This window comes from Notamacropus eugenii, chromosome 5 (assembly GCF_028372415.1).
Source record: "Notamacropus eugenii isolate mMacEug1 chromosome 5, mMacEug1.pri_v2, whole genome shotgun sequence".
Lineage (NCBI taxonomy): Eukaryota > Metazoa > Chordata > Mammalia > Diprotodontia > Macropodidae > Notamacropus > Notamacropus eugenii.
The window spans coordinates 404,659,387-404,682,071 of NC_092876.1; the positions used below are offsets into that span (position 1 = coordinate 404,659,387).

General features: G+C 38.5%; 1 long non-coding RNA gene across 1 annotated transcript in view; it reads right to left on the minus strand.

The window, feature by feature from the left end:
* Positions 1–22,143, minus strand: part of LOC140506915 (uncharacterized) — a 128,024-nt gene extending 105,881 nt beyond the window's left edge. The window contains exon 1 of the long non-coding RNA XR_011968153.1: positions 21,864–22,143. This is a non-coding gene — a long non-coding RNA (uncharacterized lncRNA). The remainder of the gene's footprint in view (positions 1–21,863) is intronic.
* Between the last annotated feature and the right edge of the window lie 542 nt (positions 22,144–22,685).

The following is a 22,685-nucleotide window of genomic DNA, read 5'->3' on the forward strand; positions in this document are numbered from 1 at the left end:
AGGAAGGAAGGAAGGAAGGAAGGAAGGAAGGGAGGGAGGGAGGGAGGGAGGGAGGGAGGGAGGAAGGAAGGAAGGAAGGAAGGAAGGAAGGAAGGAAGGAAGGAAGGAAGGAAGGAAGGAAGGAAGGGAGGGAGGGAGGGAGGGAGGGAGGAAGGAAGGAAGGAAGGAAGGAAGGAAGGAAGGAAGGAAGGAAGGAAGGAAGGAAGGAAGGAAGGAAGGAAGAAAAGCACTTATTTAGGCAAAGCACTGTGCTAAGCATCAGGGATACAAATAGAAAAACCAGACTATCCAGGAGATCCCATTCTGATGGGGGAGATAAAGCCTATAGGTTCTGGCTGCAAGTCGGATGGAAAGGTTCAATTATCCTTGGGATTTTCTTTGCAAAGCAAATTGTAATGCATTTTCTTAAATGACCTTGCTACTGATAAAATCGTATCTATTTCTAATATTAAACCATTTGACAGCACCAAGGACTTTGGTGGAAAGACCTTTTCTTTCTGGGTCTTTAGCAGCTGTGGCTGCAGCTCTCACAGAAGCAGTTGCCATGGGCAACTGTTGCTTCCCAGAAGATGGCTTTGAAGCCTCTGTGGAAGCAGGATCAGCAGGTGGAGGAGGAGTGGGGGTGCAGGGCATGCGGGTAGGTGTTCAAGGTCCTGAGCTTTTTTCATCGAACTCTGAGGGGAAGTGGCAGTTGAAAAAGCAGTAATGTTTTGACTCGCCCTGCATATGTTACCTCCTGTCTCTCCCTCAGCTGGACTGAATTCTCCACCCCCAGAGAAAGGGACACATCAAAAGACGAACTCTAAGTTCTAGATCTGAACTGGTACTGAAGGAACCCTGCCACTCCCTATCACAGCTCCATCTGGTACTGTGGGAGGGGGTGGGACATAGAGACCAATTTTTCTTTCCTGTTCCCTTCATCCTCAGTTCCTGATCCATCCAGGACTACCACAGGAAGAAAAGGCTAGTACTAGAGGCAGAGCATTGCAGAATGTGGCAGGAGGCATGACCAGAGACCACTATGATTCCAGCTCAGCTGTCCCTCCCCGAGCTGTGAAAAGGAAGACAGAGACGAGGATCCCCTTGGGGGCAGCTAGGTGGTGCAGTGGATAGAGCACCAGTGCAGGGGTCAGGAGACACTTGACACTCACTAGCTGTGTGACCTTGGGCAAGTCACTTAACCCCAATTGCCTCATCCTGGCTCATCTCCAGTCATCCTGATGAATATCTGGTCACTGGATTCAGATGGCTCTGGAGAAGTGAGGCTGCTGACCTGCAGAGTCCTCCCTCCCTCACAACAAAGTCAAGTGCAAGTCATGTCATCGTTTCTCTGATGGCATGGTCTTCTTTGGCAAGGAAGGACAAACACACACCCTCTCTATGACCCTGACTTCGGATGGCCTCTGGGTGTCAGACCAAGACTACCTGAGGTGAGATAAACCATAGAAAGAAATGAAACTCATTGAGGCATTGTATTTAAATGCAAAGACAAAGGAATGCCAGACAAAAGCTAAGACCCCTAGAAAAGCAGGGCACCTTCGAAAGCTGCAGGATGAATTATTATATGCTTAAAAAGAAAAGCAGGCTATGGACGATGGGAAACTGTAGTTTCACATACAATCTTCTTTTTCTATTCTAAATATGGAAATGCTCGTTCTATTTCATGTTTGTTAAGTTCAGAACCTAAAAGATGAGGAAAAGGTATCAATCCTGCTCTCTGGGCTACTCAATTCTACGTCTAGAATTGTGATCTCACTATGACTATTTGCACCTGCTTATCTCCACCTCCAATGAAGGAGAGAAGGGAAAATAACTCTACTAAGTCTAGAACTAAGAGAAAAGTTTTAAAGAAAGGAAACAAGCATTATTAAGCATCTGCTATGAATCAGGCTAAGCACATTACAAATATCATCTCATTTGATCCCCTCAACAACCCTGGTTGGAAGGTAGTATTATCGCCATTGTACAAATGAGCAAGCTAAGACTGGTTGGTTGGTTGTTGTCTTTGGTTCCCGAAGAAGACCAGAATGACATGACTATGTTGGGGTCAAGGTATAGAGTGTCTGAATGTGGCTGGTCAAACCAATATGAGCATGGAAGATCAGCCATAAATATAGTCCTCAGGTCTTCCTAACTCTGGGGCAGCTAGATGGCATGGAGGATAGAGTGCTGGGTCTGGACTCAACAAGATCTAAGTTCAAGACTGGCCCCAGACACTTACAATCTGGGAGACCCTGGGCAAGTCACTTCACCCTGTTTGCCTCAGTTTTCTCATCTGTAAAATGAATTGGAGAAGGAAATGGCAAACCACTCCAGTATCTTTGTCACAAAGAATCAGGCACTTAATCAACTCCTCAACTCCTAGTCCAGTGCTCTATCCTCTGCACCATCTAATTGAAAGAAAACAAGGAGGGGTCCCTTCATGAGCCACCCCTTGCATAGAGGCTGAAAGTATAATCAAATACAAGAACATTTCCATGGAAGCCAAATGTTGCAGCCTCCTATTTACAACAAATTGAATAATTAATGTAGTAAATTAATGCCAGACTCAGCTAAAATTTAATAGATAATAACAGCTAGCATTTACTTATCTCTTTAAGATTTACAAAGCATGTATGTTTTATGTATGTTATCTGATCTGATCCTCACAACAGTCCTAGGAGGTGGGTGCTATTAACATCCCTATTTTTTAGATAAGGAAACTGAGCCTTGTAGAGGTTAAGTGACCTGTCCAGCATCATACACAAGAGTGTGCTGGTCAATATTTAACAATCAGCTCTCTGAAAAGCAGGACACACTTTTAAGCTTAATCTGCATTATTAATATTTTCCCCATCATTTTCTTAAGTCTAGGTAATCAATGAAACAATAAACCAAGCCCTGATTTGTCACATTTGCTGATTTCTGAGGTGTCAATGATCACACTGAAAATTTAATAATCTCTTCTCATTCAACCTCATACAGTACACTCCTGGTAACACAATCCATAAGTCTCTGAGTCAGGATTTTAATTTGAGCCTTACTGACACCCAGTTTAGCACTCTATCCACAGCCACAAGTAGTTCCCTTTATTTTCTTGGCCTCTACATTTTAAAGCTGCTGATCAAAACATAGTGTTATGTCCAAATGCTAGCATATGCCATCCAGTATCAGAGGGTACTTTTTTCATACAATTAAATAAAATTAAATCTGTTCTCATAAATTGCTATTATTTGAATCTTTGTGATTTTTAATATCTTGATCCCATCCTGGAAGTCCTTGAAAATACATGTTATGAATGTCATCATAATAAATTATATTTTTGACTTGTTTTCGTTTTCTAATTGATAAACACTGCTCTTAATTTGTAACTTTAACACAAAACCCTGCGGCATGATGTAATTTCTAGAACATTCTGTATTTTCCAAGTGTATATAAGACCCAGATTTCTTGAGTCCAACTAGGGCCCAAAGAGGCATGTCTTTATCAGGAAACCCTGCTCTAAATAGCTGTTTGCTATAACTAATAAAAAATTTTGTTTCATATACATTTGATCACTAAACCCAATGATGAGTCATCAAGTTTATTAGTTTTTATTTTCATAATTACTTTATTTTAGGAAGCTAGGTGGTACAGTGGGCTTGGAATCAGGAAGATTCATCTTCATGAGTTCAAACCAAGCCTCAGACACTTACTAGCTGTGTGACTCTGGGCAAATCATTTTACCCTGTTTGCCTTAGTTTCCCCATCTGTAAAATGAGTTGGAGAAGGAAATGGCAAACCACTTCAGTATCTTTGCCAAGAAAACCCCAACAGAGTCATGAACAGTCTGAAAGACTGAAAGGACAACAAATTATTTTGCTATTACTACCTTATTATTTTATTATTACTACTACCAGTAACAGTGAAGAAATATTATATTATATTATAAAATATATATTTTATTTTAATATTTAATATATTTATTATAATATATAAAGAAATATTATAACAATATATTATAAAATATATATAATATATTATAAAGCATGACCAGATTTAAAATTTCAGAAGAAAAAAACAACTCTACAAATAAAATAAGATCAGAGGGCAAAAGTATGAGAGAAACAGAATCTAAGCACGTATTTGGTATTTGGTATTTGGACCATGCAGATCTGACAACATTTCTGAACTACTGTTATATTAAGCTGAGAAAGAAAGAAAGGAGGAGAAAGAAGAAAGGAAGGAAGGAAAGAAGGAAGGAAGGAAGGAAGGGAGGAAGGAAGGAAGGAAGGAAGGAAGGAAGGAAGGAAGGAAGGAAGGAAGGAAGGAAGGAAGGAAGGAAGGAAGGAAGGAAGGAGGGAGGGAGGGAGGGAAGGAAGGAAGGAAGGAAGGAAGGAAGGAAGGAAGGGAGGGAGGGAGGGAGGGAGGAAGGAGGGAAGGAGGGAAGGAGGGAAGGAAGGAAGGAAGGAAGGAAGGAAGGAAGGAAGGAAGGAAGGAAGGAAGGAGGGAAGGAGGGAAGGAGGGAAGGAGGGAAGGAGGGAAGGAAGGGAGGGAGGGAGGGAGGAAGGGAGGAAGGGAGGAAGGAAGGAAGGAAGGAAGGAAGGAAGGAAGGAAGGAAGGAAGGAAGGAAGGAAGGAAGGAAGGAAAGAAGGAAAGAAGGAAAGAAGGAAAGAAACAAAGAATGATCAGAAATAAAAAAAAGAATGGATTGACTATAAGGGCTCTAAAAACAGACTGAATTAAAGCAAGAAATAAAAAAATTAAATGAGAACTCTCAGGAAAAACTCTGAGGGAGAATGAATCGCTTCCAATGGAACTGAAGACAGAAAACTTCACCTGGTCCATGTGCACCCTGAAAAGAGAATGGAGCAAGCTAAGTTCAAAAATGCCATGATAGGATAAGAAATGTTTTAAGAAAGTAAAAAAGCTAAAAAACAGAGGACTACATGAGGTACGTGCTGTCAAAAGCAACTCACCCAGAAAAAAAGATGAGGTGAAATTATTAAAGAATACTTGGGATCCCTGAAAACTATGAGAAAACCAGGATACTGTATTTTAATAAATCATGAAATAAAAATGCCAAGATTATTAGGAATGCGAAGATAAATTCCAAGTTGGAATGCAAGGCCTTAAGCTCAAAGGAAGAATCTTTGGAGGCCAAATAAAGGAAGGGACTTTCTTGTCAAAAGAGCCATTGGACAAGGATTAATTTCCATTTGGTCCATAGCCAGAGACATCAAAGGTGCGACAGTAGACTACAGAGTTCTTAAAGACATAAAGCCCAGGGGAGAACTCAGTGGAGGAAGCCAAGAAGGAACTACCTGTCACAAACCTAGGATTCCCACACTTGGAAGTGAGGTTGAGGACGTCAGTTCTACAAAGGCTAAACTACCTAATGGTTTTCCCAACCCAAATTTACCTTGGCTAGAACTTTGGAGTTTCATTTAGCATCAAGATCAGATAGGAGATGGCCCACTGTTTGCAAGGACAAGATATGTAAGAAGAGCCTGAGTCGTGCCAGGAGAAGGGAAGCCCAATTCAACCCAACATTTATTAAGTGCCAGCTGTGTGCTAGATGCTAAAGATATAAAGGTTGATATGGCAGAGACCCTGCTTTCAAAGAGTTCAACAACTATTTGAGAAAAACAACCTGCGTGCAGGTAACTACAACAAAAGAGTTGATAGGATTGAGAGCTAGAGATGACCTTAGAGCTTTTCTACTGCAACCGTCTCATTTTACTGTTAAGGAAACTAAGTCTCAGGGGACTTACATGATTTTCCCAAAATTAGACTGAGAGTAAGTCACTAAGTCAGATTTCAAGCCCCGATTCTTTGACTACAAATCTTGCATCCTTTCTCCATGATACCCACTGAATGTGGCAAGTACAAAGAACTGTAGGAAAAGTGATGAGAAATTTTAGTAAAGACAGATCACTTTCAGCTAAGAAGGAAGGAGGGTGATGAAAGGCAAAATGGTGTCTGAGTTGAGCCTTGAAGTAAGGAAAGTATTTTAACAGATGGAGGTGAAGGTAGAGATAGATCTATTCCACGTCATAATCAAAGGTATGGCAATGATAGGAGAGGGACTTTCTCTGGTCCATAACAATGGAAGACAGCTTGATTTGGATGAAAAATAATGTTAGAGGAGTAGAATGAGCTAAAGCTAGTTAAGATGATTTGGAGACAAATCTTAGAAGATTTTGGACTAGGAGTTTAGTTAGTTTAGGAGTTTAATATCATCACTAATTAGGACTATTAAAGTAGATATCCAAGAGGCACCCATGGTACGGTGGAAAGAGCCCTGTCTCTGGGACTGGAGATTTGTTGTTCAGTTGTTTCAGTTGTGTCTGACTCTGTGACCCTGTTTGGGGTTTTCCTGGCAGCTGTTGAAGTGGTTTGCCATTTCCTTCTTCAGCTGAGAACTGAGGCAAACTGGGTTAAGTGACTTGTCAGAGTCACACAGCCAGTGAAGTGTCTGAGGTCAGATCTGAACTCGTGAAGATGAGTCTTCCTAATTCCAAGCACAGTGCCCTATCCATTGCACCACTCATGGGATTGTAGGATCTGTGTCCAACTACCTCTGTTGCTTACTGTGTAACATTAGACAAGTCAATTAACCAATGGAGGCCTCAGTTTCCTCATTTCTTAAATAAAAGATAGAGTGGACCTAGATGGCTTCCAAAATCCCTTTTAGATCTATGAGAAAAGAGACAGGAAGTTGGAGATTTAATGTGTGCTTTTATCTATAGGGGAACTCCCTGAACTGATATAGATGGCAACCCCTTTCCATCTTAGCATATAATCTTTTGGGTTGCTATGGCACAATGGTGATGACGATCATGAGCCTCATCTGGTAGCCCATTTTCTGGTGACTGAGTCACCTCATTCAACCTACCTAGTCTAGCCTTTCATTGACAGAGGCCCCATCACTACTAGCCTTCCAACTTGGTAACCTGCCACAACTGGTGCTCTACTGCCACAACCTTCAAAAACCCGAGGTCATAATTCTGTTATTGCGAGGCATTATACCGTGGCTTTAGTTGGTGAGATCATTAATAGGCATTCATTAAACAATAGCAAATATATATGTATGTATATATGTGTGTGTATATATAGATGTAGATGTATATAGAATTGAACTTTAAAGCATGGTTTATTAAGTAAAAATGTGCACAACCAGAATAAGCCAGTTCCCTTTCTGTACACAGTCTTCCTTTTAAAAAAGAAACAATAACGCTATTTCCCAGAACCAAAATTACCACATGACAAGACTTTAAGATAGAAATTCGGGTAAGCATGTTTTGCTGTAAAAGTGGCTTGGAAGGAGGCCTGTTTTCATTTCACATGTAAACAGTGACCCCTGCTGGTGAATGTATAGCAGGATCCTGGATTTTAAATGGCAACTGGGAAATTCAGCTCTTTGTTATGTATTCCTCCATCAGAAAGGTAAATATCTCAAGTGACTTGGCCATTGGGCTCTCTTTCAGGGCACACCCCAAAGGCCTCTTGTAATAAGCCCGGGTTTAGAGAATACTCTCCCTTCGTCTATAGGAGCTCTGTTCCGGAAAAGTCAAACACAAACCTCAACAATTTAAGAAAATGACACAGATGATTAAAGCATCTCTTCCCTTATCATATTCATTAGCCTAGTTTTAGCTTCTAATTGTCTTCCCTTACGAGAGGATGCTGTTTTTTTCAAGTCGGAGATTTCTTCCTGGGCTCCGCGGAGGTATTGCTATGAGCAGATATGACAACACATCTCTGGGCTCTTCAGCTAATTTTGTCTCCTCATTTCTTCTTCAGCAGTCTCATCAATAGGGAAAAGTCATTGAAGATAGCTAGCAGTGTCTAGTGCTGGCAAATGTGGCTACTGGGGGCTGTCCTCACCCCTACTTAGAGGAAAGCATTAAATGGAAGAAAACAAGCTATAGAGGAAGGAGGGTCCCTCCTATTCAGTCCAAGCACAAAGCTGCTGGGCATGGATGGATCCCTCAGAAAAGCTGTAAATTTTGTTTGGTACCTTGAATGGAGGGTTGTGATGCAGCATCGACAGTACAATGGGGCGTAAGATCAGCAGCTCCCTGCATTGGCCAAGAAGCCAAAAGCCAAGACCATGCTGACCTAAATCCAGCCTAGCATCCTACATAAAATGATCAGTGACTACTACTGCTGACCTGTCACTGTGTGACAGTAGGTCACTGTGGGGCTTGGAAACAGTGGAGGGCAGAGAATTTTACCTTTAAAATACTATAAGGAGGGTGGAAGGCAAGAGGGAATATTTCCAGGAATGACTATAATGAAAAAAATAAAAAGTATTAATAAAACATTTTTAAGAGGAAAAAAATGCTGTAATGGGAAGTCTCTCTATTACATGTAAACTCCTTGAGGGAAGGGTCCCTTTTAAAAAAAAATTTCAATTTATGGAATAAAATAAGTATTTCTATTACATAACAATAAAAAAAAGGTGATGGCACATGAAACTGCAAATCTTTTATGTACAATTGCTCTTCCTTTTAAATATATAATAAAGTTATAATGTAGATTTCTTTTTCTTCTTCCTCCTCACCCCTCTCTCCCCCATTCCTGCCTCTGAGACAACCACCATTAGACACAAATACATGTCAAATTATTCTGTACATCCTTCTATTTTTCAGTTCTTCCTCTGGATGCATATAGCATCTTTCTTCATATGTTCTTTATAGTTAATTCGAGTATTTATAATAATCAAAATGACTTATTCACTCAAAGTCATTCTTAGAACATGCAAGGATCCTTTTCTCCTTCCTTTGTATCTCTACAGTCAAGCCCAGTGCGTGGCACCTAGTAAGTTCTTGATAAAAGCATGATGATTGAGTGATAAAATGTGGCCACAAAAAGAACATCTTTTTATTTTCCCTCAAAGCATCAATAAGTATTGGTTGATTGACTGATTTTTTTTTGTCCCACATTTCTCTCATCACACAGTAGCCATTTTTGGCCAATAAAACACAATTCAGGATTTAGTGAATTTCAATAAAAAAAAAAGAAGTGCATGGTAAGGAGTCAGAAGAACTGACTGCTAATTATGACCTGTGGGGCCTTAGTCATGTCACTGGACTTTGTCTTTTTTTTTAAACTGTAAAATGAGGTTGTCCCGATCAGCTCTAAATTTATGATGTTTGATCCTTGGGGTTGGATATGATGGCTTATTAAGGTCCCTACTAGTTCTTAATCAATGATACTATGGCAGACAGTATGACATAGTGCATAGAGGGCTGGACTTGTGACCATGGGGCAAGTCAACTAGCCTTCCTGATCCCTATGTAGCTCTCTAAGACCTTTTAGTTATAACCTATATGTGCAAAACACTGGCTTTTTATCCCTTATTCTAGGGATAGCTATTTTTAACCCTTCCTTGATCAGCTGCTTTCATCTAAACTTACTCCCACAAAACGAGCAGTCCCTTGGGTAGCTAGATGAAGTGCTGGACTTGGAGTCAGGCAGACTTGAGTTCAAATTTGACCTTCTAGCTATGTCACTTAAATCTCTGTCTGCCTCAGTTTCCTCAATTGGAAAATGGAGATAATAATAGCACCGACCTGGCAGGATTGTTATGAGGATCAACTCATGAGATAATAATTATAAAACACTTAGCATAGTCCCTGGCACATGGTAAGGACTATATACATGTTAGCTATCACCATCATTATTATTAGACATCTTGAATGCTGCTTCACCAAAAGGAAAAACATCAGCCAGAACTGCTACTGAGGGATTGTAGAGTTTATCCCTCAAGTCTCAGCTCCTATCTTATATGGGGTATGTGCTAAGTAATTCTACCCAGTAGTTATTTGAGAGAGCTGGACTGAAATCAGGAAGTACTAGGGGAAAAAATAGAGTCCCAAGGCTGGAAAGTATCTAGGTCAGGGATTTGTTATGTGTGTCATGGATCCCTTTGGTCATCTGGTGAAGTCTATGGACCCCTTTTCAATTAAATATGTAAAATAAAATACATAGAGTTACAAAGAAAACTAATTATATTGAAATGCAGTTACTAAAACACTTTTTAAAAAGAAGTTCATTGGCCCTAGGTTAACATTGCCTGCTATGTGGTCAGATATCAGAGTTTATGTTGTGTCCCATCCTCCCCCCTCCCCCAGTCCCATAGAGCATAAGCTACCTGAGATCATTTTTGACTTTGTATCCCCAAAGTTATCACAGTCTCCTGCATATTGTAGGTACTTAGTAAATGCTTCTTCGATTTAACAGAATTGACTTGTACACCAGAGGAACCTTATGGATTGTTGATGTTGTGTTTGTCCTTCATTCTCGAAGAGGACCGTGGCATCAAGATAATGATGTGACTTGCAGTTGACTTTGATTTGAGTGAGAGAGGACTGTGCAAGGTCACTAACCTCATTTCTTCTCTTGAGTCATCTGGGTTCAGTGGTACAATATTAATCAGGACAAGTGAAGATGGCCCATGAGGCAATGGGAGACCCTGGCCGTTTCAGGCTAAGGTCATATCACATTCTCACTTTGAGTGAGATACACCCATTCAGTGAATAGGCTTCTTTAAGTAGTTACTCAAGGGATAGCCATAAGAGAGATACACATAAGGAGAAGTTTAGTGTAGGGGTGTGAGGGGCTTTGCTCTCTGGCCCTAGGTCCTGTAAGAAGTGTCAAAAGCACTAAAGCACAAAATGAATCAAGGCTGGCAATGGAAAATAAAAACAGCAACCAGTGCCCTCTCATGACAAAATCTCAGAGGTTCATTTCAAATTACATGAGCTACTTGATTCATCTTAAGAATAATTCAATGAAAACTGGATATGTGTGTTCATCCTTCATTGCCAAAGAAGACCATGCCATCAGAGAAATGATGACATGACTTTTGAGTGAGGAAGAGCTGTGCAGGTCAGCAGCCTCACTTCTCCTCCAGAGCCATCTGAATCCAGTGACCAGATATTCATCAGGATGAGTGGAGATGAGCCAGGATGAGGCAATTGGGGTTAAATGACTTGCCCAAGGTCACACAGCTAGTGAGTGTCAGGTGTCTGAGGTGAGATTTGAACTCAGGTCCTTCTGATTCCTGCACCGGTGCTCTATCCACTGCACCACCTAGCTGCCCCCAAGAAATATCCATGAAAACTGGATATTTGTTGAATGAATGACTGAAAAATGACCTTCCCATCCCCACCACAATTCTACATGACCTTCAGCAAATCAATTCCCTTCTTTGGAACTCGCAGGATATTTTATACCCAGAGCTAGAAGGGTTCCCAGAGGACATCTAGGTCAACTGCCTTGTTTAACAGACATGGCTACCTCTCACGGGGTTTTGACTTTGTTGCCATACTAACAGAGGAGCATTGTGAGAATTTGCAAAAGATATTCACAAAGCATTTTGAATTGATGTCAAATTTGTTTCTTAGGCTTGTTCTCAACTCTTATTTCTTGATATTACTCCCTGTCCTTTCCCCCACGCCCACCCTCAATGCTGACTTTGGAAGGCTGTAAAATACATAAGAAGTTCTTCCTTACTGCTGAGTCATATCACTTTTCCTTATCATTTTGGTGTGCCTTCCATCAAAGCCACTGAGAAAGAACAAAAAGGAGCCTTTTAATTTTTTTCCTCTATGTTGAACTGCTTAGATACTTAGTATAGTCTGAAAGTTTATTTGCTGCAGAGTTCCATGATAGTGGCATAGAGTTGGGCAAGGTTTGGTTTTTCTGTTGTTGTTTTTTTAAAATTTAAACTCTGTTACATTTTTTTTTTTAACATTCTCCTTTTGCCTGGATGCTTTTCGCTATTGTTGCAATTACCAAGGACGATAAAATCACACATAGTACATGGTGATCACTCTGAGTTCTTTCTGCTTTGGATTTAAAAACAACTTTTTCAAGTGGCAGCTGGACCACATTCAAAACAGAACTGAGGAAATGAATCACTCCCCCAAAGCAAAGCCTGCTGCTTCTCTCCATCAGGGCCCCTCCTGTGGGAACAAAGAGTATCTTCATACTGGTGGCCGACTGGAGCAAGCCCTGTGGTTTTATGACTTTTCCCATGACTTTCATCTCTCCATCCAATCTTGGGGTGTGAAAAAATTTTTAAAAAAAAAGCACTTGATCTAAAATGAGAAGGTTCAGGTTCAAGTATTAGCTTTGATTCTTGGGCAACTCATTGAACCCTTCAGAATGTCAGTTTCCTCATCTATAAAATGGGAATAATATCCACAGCTCACATTTAGATAGCAATTTAAGGTCTATAAAGTGTTTTACTCACATAACTCATTTCATCTCCACAATTCTGTGAGGGAGCTACTATTATTATCTTTTATTATTTATCCTTTATTACTATTATTACCCTTTGTATAGATGAAAAACTGACAGAGAGGTTTATTATTTAACCACAGAGAGGTTAAATAACTTATCCAAGGTCACCCAGTTAACTGAGACAGAATTTGTACCCAGGTTTTCAAGCTGAATTCAAGTACCCACTGTGCTGCCAGATAAGGTTTTCACCACCTATTACAACAGATAGTTGGAATGACCAGATTAGACATTATGTGCAAAGCACTTTTTTATATAAATTTTTTTCAAAAATCTGCTTTCTCCCGACTAATTTTCTCCAAAAAAAAAAAAGAAAAAAAGCACTGCATGGCCAACCTGAATAATAAGCAAAAGAAGTTTTCTTGTCTGCCATGTTGTAAATTACTTTGCAAACCCTGAAGCTCTATGTAAATGTTAGCTATTATTTTCTCAAGCCCTCTGTCTACTTTCTTATTCTAGAACACCACCAAGAATCAGACACTATAATACAAAAGTTTTTTTAGCTGTCTAATTTCTGTTTCAAGATCCCCAGCTTTTTTGTGAGGAAGAATGTCTTTTCATTTCTCCAAAAGTCCTTATGTTTAGGGTAGAGATGAGAAGAGCCGCTAACTATGATGTCATTGAAGGGGTGAAGATATTCATATTTCCTGCATTATCCTCCCTACCCAGAATCTCAGCAAACCCCAATATGTTTGAGAGGAGTGCATATTGGCAATGACCAGATGGCCTGCTAGACAAGGCTTCAAGGTCTATCCAGGAGGCCTCAAAATTTTGTTTGAAAAAATATCGTGTAGTGGAAAGATAATTGGATTTAGAGTCAAAGACTTGGATTCACATTCTACCTTTGCTACTTACTATCTGTGTGATCTTGGATAAATCAATTAATCTCTCTTGGACTTGGTTCCTTTATCTATAAAACTAGGAGACTGAAATAATGATCTTTAAAGACCCTTCTAACTTCAAATCTGTCATCTTATAAGCTCTGCTCTTGTTTAGAAAAATACTTACTACCAGACTTGTCTGTATTCTGCACATCCAAAATGTGGGGATGTGCAATGAATTCTCCCCTCTCACAGAAAAAACCTTAGAGTAGTTCTCCAAACTTCTATATTTTTTCTTGACCTTGGAGAACTGAATAAATGAATGAAAAGTATCAAAGATCATAGACGTAAGATTTTAAAAATTCCAGGTCTGTTTCAGATATTCCTTCAGGAATATGGAATTTGTGTCTCAAAATCTCTTAGTTCATGAAACTTTTAAGAGTGGGTGAGCCAATGGAGTCAAAATACCACAAAAAGAACCAAATAGAAGCTCAGAAATGAAATGAGACAACATGGCATCTAGAGAAGAGGAATTATGCTAAGATGAGATGTGGTTAGGAAGAACATAAAAAAAGCAAAAGAAGAATTAGCTTCGCTTTATCCTTCCTTATAGAGATCAGAGATTGTTAGGATGAGAAGTATGAATGAACTTTTCAAGGTCCACTTAAGGTCAACTTCTTCCTTCTCATGAATTCATTTTGACTTATGCAGATCCAAGCAAGTCCTTGTGACATTAGTCTTGAGAACCATCTTGTAGTGAGAGAATGGTAGATACCAGAAGACAGTTGCATTTGCCAATACTTACTTCAGTGAGACTCATTACCCCATACAGATTAGTACTTGACTTTGAATGACCTTTCTGTGAAGTTCAATTTCAAGTGTAGACTAACAACAATTCATTGGTTTACACTGTAATCATTGATATATATTGGACTTTGCCTATCAAAAATGGGTAGCAATGCTAGCCAGCTGAATTCAATATGAATTATAGTCCAGGGAAGACTGTGAGTACAGATGCTCCATCCTATGAACAATGAATCCAAAGGTATGATGATACCCAGAGAATGAAATCTGTAACACAAGGAGATGGACTTGAGTCATATGCAAGTGCAGCATAAAGTCTGGAATTTTTACCAGTGAATGTTTCTTCAGTGTTTGTAAACTTTCCTCATTTAACCAATTTTCCTCACCTCTAGTTTCCTTGGATGACTAGCAGTGGGAGTAGCTGTGATAGGATGTAAGTTTCTTGAGAGTAGAAATTGTCTTATTCTTTGTTTTTGAATACCCAGTACCTAGTACTGTGCCTGGCACATAGTAGGTATTTAATAAATGCTTGTTGATTGATTAAAGTTCTAAAGAAATTATGTAAACCAAGAATCTGAAGAATAATTCTTGGGAACTCAATCTTTCTTCCCTCAAAATCTGTTTATTGTTGAGACAATGGCAAAAGTTGTACAATAGAGTATTGTACTAGACTCTATCTGATGTAATTCATGGTTCCAGAAAACTGTTTTTACTATCCAAGGTATTCTGTGCCTATAGCAGCACCACGTGATGATTTTGGACATTTGGGTCAATAGAGGTCACGTGAGTTAGTAAGAAACAGATTTCATGGATCACAATAGCAGTAGGTAGCTATAAGGAATATGAAACTTGTGCCTGAATTGCTTAAAGGAAAATGTCATTAACTTGTGCTACATCCAAGGATAGAAGTAAATACTGATAAGCCTTTGGAGATTCTATACATTGACTATTCATCTCTAGAATGAAATAGGAAGACTATAAGGAGCATCCTGTTGGTGAAAGACCACTTAATTTGTTATACATGAGCATACCCAAACAGGAATCTGAAAGCTTCTGTAGTTACAAAGGTGAGGTATGAGAATTATTTCTCTGCATATGGCTTACTTACCAGATCCACTCTGACAAAGGTAAAGACTTGAAAACAAGCTATTTAAGAAGGTGTTGGTCTTGATAGGAATGAAGAACTCTAGAACCAAACCTTACTGCTTAAGAGAGCCCCACAGACGGTGATTTAACCACACACTGCTAAGAGCCCTGAGGCCTGAGCAGAAGGCACAGTAGAGTTGACATGCGGCATTTTAATGTATTCATGCAGTGTTACCAGGAATGATGCTACAGACTCGGGTAAGAGAGGGTAGAAGGGCAGCTAGGAAATCAACTTTGCTTGCCAATTCCCTTGTTCCAGTAGCAATGAGCAAGTCACAGCAAAAAGCAGACAAGAGGTATCTTCCAGGAATAGCAAAATGAATGAGAAAGCACCAGACTCAGGAGGGAGCAAGACCCAGAGAGGTTCTACACAGCCTGGAGGGATTGACTACATCTCAGGGTTGTTGTGTTTTTTGTAATCCCTATATTGGAAAAAGGAGTAGCGGCAGGGAGGTAGCCATTAAATCGGTGATGCCTGAAACTCTATGTCTAAATCTACACTAACAATATTATGTAGGTTAACAAAATGAAAAGACAGAGATGGGGGATAGAGGGTTGCCCACTCTCTAAGAAGCATAGAAAACTTCCTTATTACTCATACTACTCTTGGAGAGCCATAACTATCAGAATAAATATGGGCCTTCCCAGGGCTTAGTCTTTCTGGTGAGTAGGATCGAGTTAGTGGTTAGTAGCACTACATGATAAAAGAAAGTGTAGAAAGAAGTATCTACTGCCTCAGAAACATCCAGATGAAAAACAAGAGGAAGAAACCATTTATTCCCTTAGATTAGTTAATATAATTAGAGTGTTATGAGTCAAATAGGAAGCAAGAGGTTGGTTGTTTCCTCCCTGCCCATGAATATGGACAAAATTTGTCTAGATATTTTTTATTGATATTAGTTGGGGGAAGTTGTATCTATCTTGAGAATAGCAATAGTTTCAGCTTCTGAATAAAGATGGGCCTATTATATCTGAGAAATGCTCTTGAAAGTCTCATTCCCAACAGAGATTGGTTGGCAAGGTCTTGCAGCATTACTGGATAAAAATCTAAAATTTTCCCAAAGGAAGATAGGGATGGAATCTCTCAGCATTGAGATGAAAAGAAAAAAGTCACACACCTCACAGCCAGTAGACATTCTTTTCATCTATCTGTGGAAGGAAAGAAGGATCTTCATCTGAGAAAATCAGGTTATAGCCACTTGAACAGAGGAAGAAACAATGGGGAGAGAATTATGACCCTGTGCTAGAATGTCTCACATCTAAGTGGATTTCACATTCCATCCAATAGAGGGTAGTAATGACACGTTAAAAATCCAAAACAAAAACAAAATCCCTGATCCTCCAGAAAAGAAGGGAAATTTTTCTTTCCCACTTCCAAAACTTGAGAAACCCATTCTTAAGGAAATATGCCAAAATTCTATTTCAATATTGTTGGATGGAGTTGCATCATTAGTCTCTAAGCCTGGTGTTATTTAAAGATTTACCGTTGAGGGAGGACTCTTATTGCTGATTTGTTGGTGTGTGTGTGTGTGTGTGTGTATGTGTGTGTGTGTGTGTGTGTGTGCGTGATAACAACAGCAAATTCAGAAATCCTCTAGTATTTCTTCTGACTGAGATTTGGGAAATGGGAGTTGAACTAGATGCTGCTAAAGTCTCTCCAGGATCTATGACCCTATACAATGTTCATGTCTTTCAACATGCTATCACTATATTCTTAAAAGGTCCCCAAAGACTTCATTAGTACTAATCATTGTCTCTGCACCTTGAATGTGATAAGAACTTTAATTTTTTTTTAGACTCTCTACTTCAGCTTCATTGTTATAGTTCAGTTGTTTCAGTCTTGTCCAATTTTTTGTGATCACATTTGTTGTTTTCTTGGCAAAGGTACTGGAGTGATTTATTATGGAGTGATTTATTATTTCCTTCTCCAGTTCTTTTTTCCGATAAGGAAACTGAGGCCAACAAGGTCAAGTGACTTGCCCAGGGTCACACAGTAAGTGTCTGAGACCAGCTTTAAACTAGGGAAGATGAGTCTTCCTGACTTCAGGCCCTGCACTCTATCCACTGAGCCACCTAGCTGCCCTTTACACTTCAAAGGAAGCCCAATATAGTGACCCATCCCATTTATAGTTTAAGAAATACAAGAGCTATATAGGGAATGGTACAACTGGAATTGGACCCCAGAGCAACCTAAGGCTCTCATCTCTACTTGATAAGCCTTAAGCAAATTATACTTTACATCCTGATACCCTCCTCAACTAAAAAGTGAATTAAAGTGACTGGTATTTCAGGTGTATCTATTTTCAGAAATAAGGCTCCTAGCAAAAGAGGTTTCCTTACCTTTTTAGATAAATGAGGATGGGAAGGTAAGAAGCATTTATATAGCACCTACTCTGTGCAGACACTGAGCTAGGTACTTTACAATTACATCTCATTTAATCCTCATAACCACTCTATAAGTCCTTTTATATTTATAATAAATATCTCCATTTTACCTTTGAGGAGACTAAGACTAAGTAAGTTGACCAGGTCACACAGCTAGTAAGTTTATGAGGCTGCATTTGTCCTCAGGTCTTCCTAACTCCAGGTCCAGCCTTCTATCCACTGCACTATCTAGCTGCCTAGTATAATAATAATGCAGAAACAATAAATTCTCTGTACCTATTGTTTTCAAGGTAATACTAAAGCACTTTTATTAAAGAGTCAGCTATTAAATTTTCATGCACTTTTCCTTCTTGGCTCTAGCTATCCAGAGACATTATTTTCTGGACAGAGAAAAAAGGGAAGTGGGGGGAGAAGGAAAGAGGGAAACATAAAGAGAGAGAGAGAGAGAGAGAGAGAGAGAGAGAGAGACAGCAAGAGAGAGAAGAAAAATCCAAGTCCTCACATTTCCAGTATGTCATGACTGCCACCCATAAGATATACAACCTCTATCAAATCAATAGTAAAATCAATGGAGTGTGTCATCCTCACTCTGACTACCAGAATTTATATAATTCCTTTCCTTCAGGGAGCTCAAATAGCTTGGTATAGATTTTCTTATTTATGTTCACAACCACCCCGTGAGGTGGGAAGGGGAAGACATCCTTCCTGTTTTGATGAACAGAGAAAGGAGAATTGGAGACCAGAGTGGTTTCACCAAGATAATACTAGGTACTTCTGTACCTCAATATGACACACAGAGAATTGCAAGGGAAAAAATTTCTACCATGGAGCACATAGAATTACAAACCACATGGGAATTAGGAAATACCACTGACATGTAGGCAGCCAGAACATAAAGGATTCTTTATTTCATGCATTATTAAAGACTTTGCCCTGGTGATATCCCTGACATCCCCAGAAGGCACCCACTGAGGCAGATTCCCACCTCTTCATATCTGGTAGACCTTTATAATAGCTTCAACGAAATAATTTAAGTCTTTTAATCCTTAGTTTACCTCTGAATAAGATTAACAACTACTACTCAAGACTGGCCAACTATAAAGTAGGGAGGAAAGCATGTATTGAGGAGGAGTCAATCCATCAACAATCCTGCTTTGTGCCAGACACTATGTCAAGCTCTGAGAATACAAAGACAAAAGGGAAATAGTCCCTGGTCTTGAGGAGCTTACATTCGAATGGGGGAGACAACGGGTATATATATAGGAATGTACACGATACATACAAAGTAGGTACAAGGCACTAGCAGGTGGAGGGGCCAAGAAAAGCCTTCTGAAGGAGATGAAACTTACGGTGAGTCTTGAAGAAAACAGTGATTCCAAGAGGCAAAGGTAAGGAAGAGAGTTGACCAAATATGTCAGGATAAATAAATATGTTAAAATCTAAAATACCTTGGGCGCTAAAAATCCTAGTGCTAATGCCAACAATATTTCTCTTCCTTTAAGGCAGTTGTTTAGTTCCAGCAAGACAGCACAATAAGAGGTCATAAAGAGTTCAGTCCTCTATCTCCACACTCATATCCAGAAAAAAATAAAAGATCAATTTTTGCCCAAATTAATAAGTAAATAAAGAAGAAAGGTCAAAAGGCCTTTTTTTAAAATGGTCTCTCAGATGACAGAAATGAGCAAATGGCAGAAAAAATCTCCAATATGATTAACAATATTCCATATTTAAAAATCTCAAAGTCATCAGAAGGAAAACATAATAAATTCAATTCAACAGCAACCCAAGAAATGAAAATGATCCCAAAATAAGACATAAGAAGTTGGACGATAAACATTTCAAAAATAAAATGAGGAGGTTCTGGTATCAATCAGCAAAGAAAGATACTGTGTTGGTAAAGAAAGATTTGACACCTGTAATAAAAAATCTATCCAGTAGAAATAAAACAGGAAAAATCAATAACAAAAGTCAATAACATGAAGAAAGTGGTAAAAAAAAAATTTGAATAACAGAATGGAATCAATGTAAAATAAAATTCTCAGCTATAAGGTCAACTAGCAGAAACAGCAGAAAATACAAAACAAGATGAAGGATTAAAAAGTCTATAAGCAGAGAAGGTGGAACTAGGCAGAAAAAAATAATCCAAGAATAAGGGAATTACACTAAAAATACAATGATAACAGCAGAATTGAATCACCATTTTTCAGGATATTCTTCAAAAAAATTTCTAGGAAAATGTTTAATATGATTGCAAATGTACAACCTATATCAGATTGCTTGTCTTCTTGGGGAAGGGGAAGGGGAGGGAAAGAGAAAAAAATTTAGAACTCAAAATCTTATAAAAATGAATGCTGAAAATTATCTTTACATGTAATTGGAAAAAATATAATACCATTTACATAAAAAAGAAAATGCTCCAGGGCTAATAAGATCAAGAATCAAAATGTAGATGAATAAAATTTACTGGACAGTGTGAAAGAAAAATCTCAGATTCACTTCATCCAATTCAAGAGTTTTTAGTAAAGAGAGCACCTTAGAAGAACATCACCTCTAGAGATACTCCAATTCTAATTGCATAATAATTGAATGATTATTCATCTGTCATGAGAAAATAGAGGAAAACCTGGAACACAGTTTATAGCCAAGGAAAATCAGACTTAACCATAGAACCTTCTTTCCAGCTAAAATAGGACTAAGACAGATAAAAATATAAGTTTTTCAATTCCTACATTTCTTAATGATTTTACTAAGAAAAGAAAATCTGGTTGGAATCTTTGATATTCAAATCAACATAAAAACAAACTGAAGAAACCATGTTAATCTCAGAAATTTAATACGCAAATCAATGGTGAACATCAAGTAAATGTCTAAATTACTAAATTGTTAGAGGAGGATTCTATGAAAAAGTCGTACAAAATTAACAAAAACAACAGTGAGGATCTGGGATAGAAAAGAAGTGAATGGTGGAGAGTTCCAACCTTCCACTTTCTGAATGTAAGACAAAAAATATAAAAGTGATGGAACTAAACAAATGCTGGAAAATTAGATTTGATTACCATATGGAGAATTTATCAGATAATTTAATTTTGCTTTAAATGTATATATAAAAATATATATGTATTTGTTTAAATGTATATATACACACATATATAATGTATTTATAAAAAAGGATCACAACCAAAGACAAAGAATTTATAAATAAATTCCAAAATGCTGACATCTTAAATGATTTACAGACCATCAGAGAATCAAAATAATAATCAACAAGGTAAATGTGATCAAAAAATGAGGGCCTAAATGGAAACTAAAATGAGCTATAAAAGAAAAAGTGAATCAAAGAACTAATTATAGAACAATACAAATTTCTATCAAAGATAACGATGATAGTAATATAATTTACAAGAAGCATATTAGGTCACATTGCCTTCTTTATTGTTCTCTCCTCCCTTTCCACATACGCACAGAGAGAGCACTCCACAGGGTCAGAGATGAGGGCAACGTCTAAGGAGTAGAAAGAGTACGTGATTGGAGGGGGAAAGAAGGGTCTGGACCAACCATATAACGCCAATTCGAGGGTGGGGAGCAGAGGAAGGAGAGAGTACCTCTTCCCTTTATTTTGGCTTTCATTTCCTAAACCCAAACAGCATAAAGTTTATACAATTATAAAAGTATTACTTTACAAAGTACTAAAGGTCAAACTAAAAACTTAGAGAGGTATTTGGCTATTTATTAGGTTAAACAAATAGTGTAAAAATTATAATATACTGATCAAATTACCAATAGCATACATTTAAAAATTAGACAAAACTCATATGGAAGAGCGAAAGATCAAGAGTATTAGGGTAACTGTAAAAAAGAAAAAGTAGTAGTGGGAATTATACTACAAATTTCAGCAGTTATTATTGACTATAACATTTTTAAAATTGATCAGTGGAATAGATTAGACAATATCAAACTAGAACCAGATTATGTGGGTGTTCAATTAACTTAGAATCACTATTAGGGGAAATATTCATTATCACATTCCCTAAGAGATAAATAGTCAAAACATTGAAACTAGCAGTTTTCAAGAAAAGAGAGTTTACAGAGGAGATAAGTTAGTAGAAAGTAGTAGGTGGGGGAAAATAAAATTTCTTTGGATCTTAAATTTTATTGGTATAAGGAGCTCCCCTCTGAGGAAAACTCCCTCTACCAGTGAAGTTTGCAGCCTTCTCTACCCCCTTATAGTGTTAGAGAGAAACCTGGAATATTAAAGGGTTTAGTGGTATATCATCAATGAGATACCTACAGCAGCTGCTATAAATATGCAGACATATTTCCAGGGTTGAATCACAAAATATAACAAACTCTCTTCCTCAAAGACGAAACCAAGATATTTATTCAGATACCAGAAAGTCAATTTCACCATGGTAACAAAGAAGTTTATGCATATTACCAATCCAGGTAGCACCAACATCCTCAAGCCTTCCCTCTGTTAGACCTCTCCACAAACAAGCTTCCCTGGGCAAAATTCCTCCCTTTCTCAAAGCTCTTTCTCACTCTCACTTTCTGCTCCACCCTTCCAGCAAGCTCCTCCCACCAGGAGCTCCATATGATTCAGGTTCCATCACAGCAATCAACTGTTCCTGAGCTCAAAGCAGGTCACATAGGCCTATTAATGGGTGGGAAAGATCTTCCAAATCCATTAACATTACAAGTGGCTTTCCCAGGGTCACATTAGCCAGAAAAGGTAAAAAGTAAGACTTGCAATGAGGTCTTCTTGATTCTGAGGCCAGCTTCCAATCCACTCCATGATGACTACCAAATTTGTAATAAAAAAAAAAAAAAGGAAAAGAAAGACAAAAGAATAAAGTACTATTGGGTACCTAGGTAGTACAGTAGATAAGAGTGCAAGGCCCAGAATCAGGAAAGTCGGTTCAAATCTAGCTCCATACACTCCTACCAGTGTGATCCTGAGCAAGTCATTTTATCTCTGTTAGCCTCAATTTCCCCATCTATAAGATGGAAATGATAATAATGGCATCTGCCTCCCAGAGTTATTGTGAGAATCAAATGAGATAATTATAAAACACTTAACTCAGTGTCTGGTACATGTAAGCACTGTATCAATGTGTTTTAATGTTATTAGTGAATTAATTATATGAATTCTGACCACTCTGCCCAAATTTCTATTGCCTTTCTCGTTTTGACTCCTTTATTCTAGACCCTGTCTCAGTTCACCCTGTTGAGTTTCTTTTTTTCTTTTGAGGGGAAAGAA